Raw genomic sequence first — 12,603 nt, 5'->3', positions numbered from 1 at the left:
AAAGACTTGTGTCGTTAAAGTTTCGTTGAAACGAAGTTACGGAAAATTAATTAACACACGGAGACGTAACAATATATACTTTCCAAGAACACGAAATATTAAATGATTTGGTAATTTGCAACCATGGGACATTAATAAAATGTCCCAAAATTGTCGAAATTTTATGAACGAATGTAACAAGTCTGTAAAATTTTATCGAAACATTGTGTTTATCGTTGTAAGGAGGAACATTATTTTCTAGAACATTTTAGAAGGTTTTAGTACAGTATAATGCAAATATACTAAAAAGAAGCAGATTTAAAGATGGGTTTTAATGAGAGAAAACTTTAAGTAAATCAAATTCACTTACAGTGACAAAAATAACCACAACATCTTATTTTATTTGTCTTTAAATTAAGTTATCAATTTTAACATTCCAAAAACCAAGACCAGTTCTGGCTCACTAGAATACTAATTAACGAAGATCATCAAGGGATTGGGACTTTGATAAAAAAAAACAAAACATCTTCTGAAATTAAAACTGTCAAAGCAACCGTTATATATTCATGTGTTTCAAAAATTAAAGCACTTAGTGAAACTGTGTAAACTTTTCTTAACGTATTTGCTTAGTCATATTGTACTTTATTAGTGTTGTGGTAATACAATGATGTAACTCGTGATGACATCCATAGCATAAAGCCATAAACCATTACTACTTTATTCCTGTAAATTCATATTTATAACAATTGTTGTTTTATTCAAACAAACGAATTTATTGGCCACGCTGGTTGTTTCTTCCTAATTTATTACTTATGATTTTAAATAGTCACTGACGGAGGAGATGAATGGATTTTCAGACGCTTGACAGATGTGTTTAATTATATAAAAATTATTTAGTTACAATCGGAAAGAAGAATGCAACATAAATGTACAGAATGTCACATACATAGTTCAATAAATGTGGAGACTGTGTTTCATTTATTAATAAATAATAATAAACCTACGGACGATTCAAAGTTAGTGCATGACTTTCACTCGCTCCACGGGAACTCCTGTAATTAATTCATGACTTTCATTCGTTCCAAGGGAATTTCTGTATTGAAACATATGTCAGTTTTGTCCTTTTCTGGCCTTACATAATGTAACTGGACAACGGTCCCTGGAACATTCGTTATGCATCTCATTCTATTATGAAAGCTTAGTCACCAAAATGCAACAACAATTTCTTAATTCTGGAATGTCAAATAGAATGATAACATTTCTAGACAGCTGTTTGGCTTAATTCAATGACTACTGTAACATAATGTATATTAACACTGAACTACCTAAGAAACTTTAATCTAAAATATTCCATATCAACGTGTGTTTTTACTTTAGGGAGGTTAACGGACTTATGAGAGGTGGGAGAAGAGTTTATACAAACTAACCAATCACCTTAATAATTTATGAGCTGAGAAGGGCATTGAGCATTGGACTTGAAGCTGTATAAATAATAAATGTCACTTCAGCTGGACGATTAATGGACATGAAATTTAGGTCCACGAATAATATAAAATGACTTCTTATTCAGACTGTTTTCTCGCATTAACATCATAATCATCATCGTTCTCTAAGTGCTTTGTTACTAAAGTCAAAATGATTTAAGTATAATGTAGAAAAGACACATTACTCAGAAAATACATTCATTAAAAAGTATCCTTAAATAGAGAAGCCATTAAGAGGAAAATCTGACAGATATTCGCAAAGCCTTATCACCAGCCATCAGATAGATCATTCGATTATATGCAAAACAGGACCGCATTTTCTTGGGATGTCCAGTGATTAGATATAACTGGAGATTCGTAGATAAAATCTCACTGTTCGAATCGTCATGTTATCAAACAGCTGTGAAGGCCAAACAAGCATTTCAAGTTCATAAGCTTTGCCACCAGATGGCGAGATTTTAGACATAAATGCCCGTGAAACGCCTTCTCTCTCTTTTTGCTTATTTACTGTAAAGTCTTTCGCTCAATATAAAAATAACTTATCAACTAACAGGCTTACCGCATAGTAATAATAATTAAAGTTACGTTCAAATCCCATCTTGTAAATGTCGGTATCAAATTCCAAAACTGACTGTGTCAGTGGTAAATTCACGGACGTACAAAGCAAATATCCGGGGCTCGATTCTCCGCGGTGTATGTACAGAACGCAATTAACCAATGGTACAGCTTTGTGCTAATTAGAAAACAGATCCAAACTGGCGTAATATAAAGTATTTTTTGGCTCAAAGCAGCAGTTACCATATCATGTTGACATCTCCGTGATATGATAACCGCTGCTTGTGTTATTTCAATTCATCTTCGGTACGTGTTTGAACACTTATGACTTGAGCATATGTGAAGAAGAGAGTAACGCGCTCGACAAAAAACATTAAAAAACACAACATGCGATTAAGTTATATTAATGTAGCTTGATAAAATAAACGTGAATAACCCAATAAATTTTGCCATCGTCAAGACTGTTTTTATATATTTTTTTGGTAACCAGACTTCTTTTTAAGTTGATATTTCTAATTAACGTGACACATCTGTTTTATCAGTATTAGAATATATATTTTTCAATGGCCTAGCTAAAAACGTTGGGATATAAATATTATTGGGTAAAATATTATGGATTTATGTAATATTGCAAATCGCTAATCCCGATTAAAGGTTTTTAGCTGTAATTGTCTGTTTCTCACCTTACAAAGCTCCTACTGGATAGAATAAGCTAGACTCACGTAGAGTTTTTTTCCGTATAATCTGTGTTCACAAAGTAAATAAAAAATGACCAATTTTTATAAAAATATTTTTGAAGGAACGCATAACATTAGGCTTAAAGGATATCTGAATATATAGTTATTTTTCCTATTATTACAATTTAGTGGAAATATACACGTTTTTGTTTTGTTTTTCTCTCTGCCCAGCTAACGTCATTCAAACATATCATAGCTCGTTATTTATTTCCAAAATAAAACAAACTTTGAATGGGAAGTCATTTACTATATCTTATTGTACTAATATAATCCACTCATTAACAAATAGTTGGAGGCCTAGCAGTTAGAGTCGAGTCCTATCACCGAACATGCTCGCTATTTCACCCGCAGCGAAGTTATAATGTGACGGTTAATCCCTCTATTCGATATGGCCAACCCAAGAGTTTGTGGTGGGTGGTGTTGACTAAATGCCTTCTCTCCTAATTTAACACTTCTAAATTAGGGACAGCTAGAGCAGATAGATAGATCACCAGTAGCTTTTCGCGAAATCCAACAAACAAACAAAACAAATACGAGTGCTAGCTAATACTGTTTTTGATATAGAAGCGCACGGCTACCTTCAGTCTTCTCAAACAATATTCTGTGTTCTTACACTAACATATTTACTTCATACAAGGCATGAGAGACGTGTAAGTACATACCATCCATTAGACCTACACAGAGATGTATAGATATTATTTATATATTTGAATATGCCATCTTTTAAAATCAGGGGAAAAAGGCTCCAGTAAGAATGATTTTCCCCACTTTACATTTTTTTTAGCACTGCTATTATTCCAGAGCGAATTTAGATTACACCCCCCCCCCCCTGTATTATTACCGATGACATTATTAACGAACACATCTTGTTACATATTAATATTTATAACTTCATTAAAGCTTACGTGCCAACTTATCTCAGATGTTGGGCAATAGTGAACCTAAAGTTAAGCAAGATTGCTGATATGCGTGATCGTGGTTAATACTGTGTAGAAAGCACACATAAAATAGTCTTACTGTAGTGCGTCAAATAATCTGCTTCTGGTGAAAAACGAAAAATTGAAACTCAATCGAATAGTAAGTTGTTGTTAATATTTTTTTTGTGAATACTCAATACACAACATTAGTTAACATTTCTGTGATACTTAACTATCATTTCCAAGAAGTAAATGCTTTACAACGATATGTTACTGGTACATGTATTCAGTCACGTGAGCAGAGAGAGAGAGTTTCCTTAACAGCGTTTTTTCACACACACACTCCTGAAGGTGGCTTTAAATGCACCTACATTTACACTTCCCGCTGTTAAACCTTTCGCAAACACAGCTATAGGGTACGTACGATATACACATCTCACTGTAACAACCTTTTTTTTCTTCACTCACTGTTTTACATCCATTTACATTCGATTTCTCTAACATATTAATTGAAGTTTTTCATCTATGTTTATTAAAACTTATCAAACTAAATCCTTAATTTGAATTTTATCATTTCAGACGCTTTGGTTTAAAGCGAACACATAATCTTACAACTTTTCTTTAGTGGATGTTGTACTAAATGATTCCAATACCTAGTGAACCTTCCAATCAAATTCCTTAGAAGAGCTTTTTAGGAAAAATCGTCAGTCATCTTAATAGGTGTTAAGCTTATTATCTGTTACTTTTAACAAATTTAATTAGTTTGGTAATGTCATGGTAATAATTTTTCAACAACCTGGTCTAGGAAAATATGTTATTATACGATAGTAAACACTAGTTCAAAGCTTACAAAATGTGTTATTATATGATAGTAGAACACTAGTTCGAAGCTTACAAAATGTGTTATTATATGATAGTAGAACACTAGTTCGAAGCTTCAAAATGTGTTATTATATGATAGTAGAACACTAGTTCGAAGCTTACAAATGTGTTATTATATGATAGTAAACACTAGTTCGAAGCTTACAAAATGTGTTATTATATGATAGTAGAACACAAGTTCGAAGCTTACAAAATGTGTTATTATATGATAGTAAACACTAGTTCGAAGCTTACAAAATGTGTTATTATATGATAGTAGAACACAAGTTCGAAGCTTACAAAATGTGTTATTATATGATAGTAAACACTAGTTCGAAGTTTACAAAATGTGTTATTATATGATAGTTCGAAGCTTATAAACTGCATTAAATTGAGTAGCGAGCACAGTTTGGATAATTTTGACCATCGTAACAGGGTAAAGGTCATAACCGTATGCTTAAACGATTTCTCAGATATGGAACGTCCCTTGAGTTAATTCTGGATTTCGTGGTGAGTGTACTGAATAATGTTGAATATATTTTAAATTCAATCATTTTAATTCACACGATAGTGTAATGTTCATCAGTATTTTTTAACATTTCTAATGTGCCATTTTACTATTTATTTCTATTAAAGATTTATTTATTAAAAGAAGAAAAAAAGAGTGAGTTTTACTGGCACGGTAAAGTACGAGAATGGTGAAAACAGTTCTAAGCTGTTCATGCTGGTTGGAAAAGTAGCGTGCAGAGAGTACAATTACCACACCTCATGATCGACGTTTTCATAAGCCGGATATGTACAATATAAATCAGATCTAAACTTAAAGCATGTTCTGACGTTATACTTTTTTTTAACTAAGAAGTAGTATACATCTTTAAAATCATATAAACGATGAATCTGTACAACATTTTAAAAACTATACTTCTGGCGACTACATATGTTTAATCTTACAATCTTATTTAGTCAAAATGTGTTTCTTCCCTATTGTTAAATATAGAACATTTCTCTATAACGACTCCAAAACAAAGATTGTATTTTCTACACTCTTGGTTACCAAACAAATCATCAGATGAAAACGAATAAATAAAAACACGTTGAAGAATAATAATATGTCATGGGAAAACAGCCCATTCATATCATACACTGAGCTGTTAGGAAATTGAAAGTGGTTTCTGTTCTCTAACAGCAAAGTTCAAGTTAATAAGGAAATAATCGTTTAGCATTCTAACAAACTAATCATTACAACGTATAAAAAAATATCAGATTATATCCAAATTGAGATGATATAGATAAACCGGAAAGCAAACCTACAGGGAAAAGCTGACAACATTCTTCTTCATTCCTGCTTAACTTTTAGTTTATTACAAATATTTTAAAACAGCCAAATAAAGAATTGTTCAAAGCAGAGTTAAAATATACCTAGAGAAATTAAAGTGTTTTTTTTTAAATGCTTGATTAACTTTATACAATATAGCCAAACAATTTCATCGCTTTCTGTATGTATGGATTAACTGGAGGTTCTGTAGGAACTGAACTTCTGAATTAAAACATTATTTTTATGCTATTCACTGCTGTGTGCGTTTATTTGTTATTCATATGTATGGTGAAAGTTCGTCGGCACAAGACATAATTACTGAGAACTGAAATTTCCAAATTTCCAGCCTGAAGTTGTATAACTAACAATGGTAGTTTTCACCGTTGTTTTCCTGACACGTTGTTGCTTGACTCCTCACCAACTTCAAGAACAATCTGTTTGAAAATTATATAACTTTAAGAGAAAATGAGTCCGAATTGCAGCCACAACTTACGATATCACAGAACAGCATACTAATGTTAATAGCTAAACCTACAACAATAGACACAAATGTGCGAACTTCAGAGTAACGCGTTTGCTTGCAATTTAATAGGTCGACTCTGCGAAAGTCGCGAACAAGCATGCTCTTCCTTTTTAGAACCCTGAGGCATTATCACGCACTTCATTTGCCACCTCTAAATTGTTTAACAGTGCCCTCTGGAATTTTAGCTTTTACCAGGATCTGTATTCACGTCCTACATCTTGGCCTTGTCCGTTGAAAACCTCGCTTGACAGGACCATGTGAAACTTCTCATCTGCCAACCTATAAACACAGGCCCTCACGTGGTGCAAGGGTTGTCAGCTCAGTTTCGATTTTCCTCGTCGAGACAACGAGAAAGCAAGGTGCGCTTGTGAATTGTTTTAGCTATTTGATAGGCTAAAAACTTGAAAAAAAAAATGATTGTGTTTGTTTCAATATGGGATGTGATTTTTATATTATGCAGTGAAAAAAAATTGGCTACGAGCCATACTTTGATGATGATTTTTATATTATGCAGTGAAAAAACTGGCTACGAGCCATACTTTGATGATGATTTTTATATTATGCAGTGAAAAAACTGGCTACGAGCCATACTTTGATGATGATTTTTATATTATGCAGTGAAAAAACTGGCTACGAGCCATACTTTGATGGCTTCATACAATTTCTTAATCAATTCTTGAAAGCATTTTTAATAAACAGATGATAAAAAGGGGAATATAGCTGGACTACTACCAACAAGGCAGCAGTGATATGTGTTTGTTTGTTTGTAATTTCGCGCAAAGCTACACGAGGGCTATCTGCGCTAGCCGTCCCTAATTTAGCAGTGTAAGACTAGAGGGAAGGCAGCTAGTCATCACCACCCACAGCCAACTCTGGGGCTTCTCTTTTACCAACGAATAGTGGGATTGATGGTCTCATAATAACGCCCATACGGCTGAAAGGGCGATCACGTTTGGTGGGACGGGGATTCGAACCAGGGACCCTCAGATTGCGAGTCGAGCGCCCTCACCACCTGGCCAGTGATATGTGAACACACACTACCAAGTTGCATTAAGAAAAAGGCATCTAACGCAATGGAATAGCTGTTGTGACGTTTTATTTCCATAACTAAAATGCTTTTTGGCAATAATATTCATGACAATACTTTTGTTTTATTTGTATATATATATATATTTAATATCACAGTGTACACCTTAAATTTTTATCCATATACCCTTTTAATACATAATAATATTTCCGGTGGATCAACGGTAATATTCGGGTTTCGATTCGTCGCAGTGGACAGAATGCAGAGAGATAATTTGCACGAAGAAAACATTCACACAGTAAGTACTAGAACATATAATAAACAAAGCCGACAATTAAGAAGTTATACAAACACACATTACTAACGTTATTTGGTCGTTTTTTAACTCCAGATGTTAAGTAATTTTAACAATTTCATAACTAACTCGTGTTTTTTTAACAGCAAGCAGATCTGATCTTTTGATGTGCAGTACAGCTGTTTTCTTGAGAAAGGGACGAGTTAAGTTTCTTTACAACACATGATTTCATGCAATTTATCTTCGTCTTTCAAGACAGTGTAAATAAATGTTACAAATTTTCCTTTACTATTTACAAACTTATTTCTACAGCTGTGTAATGAGTGCATTTTCGTATTAAAACCCCTAGCGTGGCTCAGTGATTGACGTTCTGGACTATGGATCCGTGAGTAATTATTGTTTTCGTCCCATTACTTCAAAAAAAAAAATAGTTTGTTTGAATTTATGCACAAAGCTACACAAGGGCTATCTGTGCTCTGCCCACCACGGGTATCGAAACCAGGTTTCTAGCGTAGGAAGTCCGCAGACATACCGCTGTGCCACTGGGGTTGCAAAACAAAAAGGAAGGTGTATGTAAAGTGGATCGAATCAAACTATTCGGTTCGATAAGAGTATTCCAATAGTTGGCGGTGGGTGTTCTAGTATATCAGTTTAAACTTGGGATAGTTAATGCTGCATATGGTCCTTGAGTGGCTTTGCGCAAACGTCCGTAAATAAACTCTGTACAAATGTATATTCCATATGAAAAATATTAACTGTGCACTGAAAGCAACCTTTAAAAACCAACAACAAGAAGAAACAAACAAGTAATTTAGTTTCTACATAAATTAGAGTCATAATGCACTCCGACGACATGTGCTTATACCAGCATGAAACATGATTTGAAAAAAATAGACCTATTTTAAACATTATATGAAGTAAGACCCTCACAAACTGAAACAAGTCTTTTTTTTCTTCTAATGTCAAGCATGGAAGTAAAATTCTTGGAGTGTGTAAATCGAAGCACTTTATCAAAGTGTTCTCACAACAAACGATACAGCTTGATGTGCTCTATATATATGCTTGAATTTGATTAAAACCAAGTAAAGTCCCCTTCACTCTAAAGCGCTGTGAGCGTCTTGTTTTCCATATGTGCGTATGTTCCCTTTTCTGAAGCTCAAGCGATTTCCATACCAAATAGGTTTTAGTAAGCAGTCGCATACGGAACGATGACATGAGTGTTTAAGAAAGAGCAAAACCGTTGATTAACATATCTTATGCCAGGTTTTACCACTAAAAATTGTCGCATGAAGTTCTTCGCTAATTTTGAAGTTGGTGTCAAATGAATACTTAAAAAAAAAGATGACTCTAAAGCAACGAAACCTTATAATCTTCCCGTGTTTTTTTTTCTTCCAAATTACATTATTTGGGCTAGAAGGCAAGTACACCTATACACAAAATACTTGAGAAAAAAGTTAAACAGTATTTTTTCTCGTAAGAAGTTCCTGAAGAACATCATTGCCCAATAAGTTATAATAAACCGAGATGAAAAAGATGAATCCTTATTTTGTCTATATCCCTTGGAATTCCTAGGAAAGATGACATCAAACATACACAGATCGTCGGAAAACTGCATAGGCAAATTTCGGTTCTGGACTTATTTAGTTCTCACGAATACTCTTCCTTAGACGTGTTTATACCATTATAAGCTAGCTCTCTTCAGTCTTCGTGCCCTGTTTTAGTTACTTACAGCTTCAGTTGACTTTAACGGCAATGTCAAAGCGCACTCTGTGACTTAGCTAAACACTATGTAAGGTAAAGACGTTAGAGACAGTGACTTACACCCAAGTTACAAATATTGATGTCTTCCAGCATAAGTTATTTTCTACTCCGTTGCGAGATGTACTCTTGACTACAAAGCTAAGTCTCAAAGAGAAGTGCTTGTATGTAGTTTGAGTTCAGCTGTGTCCCAGTAACAGAATGACATAAGGAGGCTCCACTTTAATGGGGGTAGTTTGAACTCAGCTATTTCCCAGTAACAGAATGTCGTTTGGTAGGTTTGGTTGTTTAACGTGTGTAGTTTCATCTCAACTAGGTTCTAGTAACAATATCATTTGTGAGTTTAACGCGCTTAGTTTGAACTCAGCTATGCCCTAGGAACAGAATGTCGTTTGGTAGTTAACATTTGTAGTTTTAATGTAATTGTGTATTAGGAATGGAATGCCGTTTGAAAAATTAATGCGCGTTGTTTGAACTCAGCTGTGTCAAGAATAGTTTCCGTTTCGAGTTTTAACGTCTGTAGTTTGAATTCAGTGTGCGGTAAGAACAAATTCCACTCCGCTTAAAGTCACTTGTGTGGTTTGACCTTAACTATGTCACAAGAATATCTTCCGTTTGGAAGTTTTAACGTGTGTAATTAGAACTCAGCGTGTAGTAAGAACAGATTACACGCCGCTTGAATCACTTGTGTGGTTTGAACTTAGCTGTGCCATAAGAATATCTTCCGTTTGGAAGTTTTAACGTGTGTAATTAGAACTCAGCGTGTAGTAAGAACAGATTACACGCCGCTTGAATCACTTGTGTGGTTTGAACTTAGCTGTGCCATAAGAATATCTTCCGTTTGGAAGTTTTAACGTGTGTAATTAGAACTCAGCGTGTAGTAAGAACAGATTACACGCCGCTTGAATCACTTGTGTGGTTTGAACTTAGCTGTGCCATAAGAATATCTTCCGTTTGGAAGTTTTAATGTGTGTAGTTTGAACCCATACAGCTGTGTCTTAAAAATAGACTATCGTTTAACGTGTAGGTAGTTTACCTGCCGTTTGAAAGTTTAACGTGCATGCGTTTAGCTTGAACTTATATGTGTAACAATACTTAAATTACAGTATTAAATAAGACACACATCAGATAACCAGCTGTCTCCCAGAAGATTGATGCATGAAGCAGCAGTTGATATGCTTCATTACAAAAAAGTAAAATAAAAAAAAAGAAGTTAAAATTAACGGATAACATATTGAAAGAGTACGTAATGAAGAAGGGCCATGGGTTGCACAAGGTTAATAAAATGACCTTACTGGCAACAAACAATACACAAAAAAGTTTTACATGAGCTATTCGTAATTACGAATAGTACCGTACAAGCTAAGAAATGCACAGACACATGCGATTATTCCGGAAGAAATCGCGATATCTAAAAAGTGGGTTATTTCTAATTTCTTCGAGAACCAGGATAAAACGAAAATTTACCAGAATTCAACGGTACTTTTGGCGTTTCAGAATTTGTAGAATTTCCTAATATAGAGTTATGATGCAAAATGTTTGTTTACATGATTACACAGGAAAGGATACACTCCAAGTTCTCTGAAAGAACAATGGTAAATAACAAAACCACAAAAATAGTTCATGAAAACATTATCCAAAATACCATAATTAGTTTCACACAATAATACACATTAATATTTCATTAACAAGCCAATACCTGGCTTCGATACTAAGCTTAAGATCTTATACTTGATGTAGTCCTGTTGCTGACACAAGTAATGGCCTTTTTTCTTTTTGTTTTTTGGGTGTTAAGTCTTAGGACTTTTTCTTTGTAATTTATTGGTATGAACACTCTCAATGTGTATATTTTTATTGGTTAACAAAAATGATTAGCTGATTCTACGTGTTTTTGTTTTCAATATTAGCTCAAAAGTATTCAAGGGCTAGCCAGTTCTTAAGCTACCCAAGAACCAACCAAACAATGTGATTTGACCGTCAACGTTATAACCCATCCACACACTCAAAGTGCAGAGCGCTATTTTTCCCCCACCTCCATAGTCACTGGGCCATTTTATGTTATTGAGAAAAAAAAATGTTATCACTAATTATTGTACGTGTAGGGAAAATATACCAGTCGTACACAAACTGGTACACCAGAAAGCGCTGTATTACTTAAACGTTTATTATATCAAAGTTGAAATATTTTAACTGATTGGTAAGAAGGGAATAGATCAATAAATACACAAACATATGTGAATTTAAGAATTGCATTATACTGTGACATAACTCCCTTGAGCTACCGTAGGTTTTACTTATTAGTTATACCTATCTATTACATGCAACAGTGAGTTTCTTTCTTCAGACATTAGAAATATATCTTCAAAAATACAACAACAAAAACAAACCTATGCATATCTGTTTACGTTAACATGACATGTGATGAACGCTAAAATACAGTTGTCGTTTTATTAATTTAAAGTCAAACATTGCAAGTGAAAAAAGTGTTACGTACATTTTTAACACTGAAGTTTTTAAATTTTTTTTTTTATTCAACACTAGTTTCAATTTGTTGAAACTATGCTTCACATGGGGAACACTTACAAAATTTCACAAGTAAATAGTGTTACATATATTTTACTAATGCTGGTTGGGGTGGTACAATGTAATAGTAAGTCCTAATTTTTTGTTGGGAAAAGAGTAGCACAAGAGTTTTGACTAGCTAGCTGCCTTTCCCTCAGTCTAACACTTCAAAGCTTCGGACAATTATTGCGCAGATAGCTCTCGAGTATTTTTGCGCGAAATTGAACAAACAAATACACTTAAAACTATTAATTTACAAACATACACACACACACACATATATTTATACGTATGTATAGAAACTGCATAATTGTATCTATACAAATGAATGAAAAAATGTAGTAGGCCTAATAAGAGTGATAAAAATCACACTCCACTGCACGTTTTATACAAATATATATATATCTTAATAAGTCAATTACGGATTTTAAATTACAAGCGTGTAAAAACAGCATTTAAACCTATTTTGGGCCGGTACAGGAGGCCTTTAATTTAATACAATTTATCAGTTACTGGTTACATTGTGATTTTTGACTTTCAAAAACGCAAAAGAAAGGCGTGTGAATCTCTGTACGGTATGTTTTTCTTTG

At 33.9% G+C, this 12,603-nt stretch overlaps 1 long non-coding RNA gene across 1 annotated transcript in view; it reads right to left on the bottom strand.

Moving 5' to 3' along the window:
* Window positions 1-12,603, bottom strand: part of LOC111086087 — a 62,384-nt gene that overhangs the window by 46,546 nt on the left and 3,235 nt on the right. The gene's annotated exons all lie outside the window — the stretch shown is intronic.

Source organism: Limulus polyphemus, unplaced genomic scaffold (genome assembly GCF_000517525.1).
Source record: "Limulus polyphemus unplaced genomic scaffold, Limulus_polyphemus-2.1.2 Scaffold839, whole genome shotgun sequence".
NCBI classification, from domain to species: Eukaryota; Metazoa; Arthropoda; class Merostomata; order Xiphosura; family Limulidae; genus Limulus; species Limulus polyphemus.
This window is presented reverse-complemented; position numbering and strand designations above follow the sequence as displayed.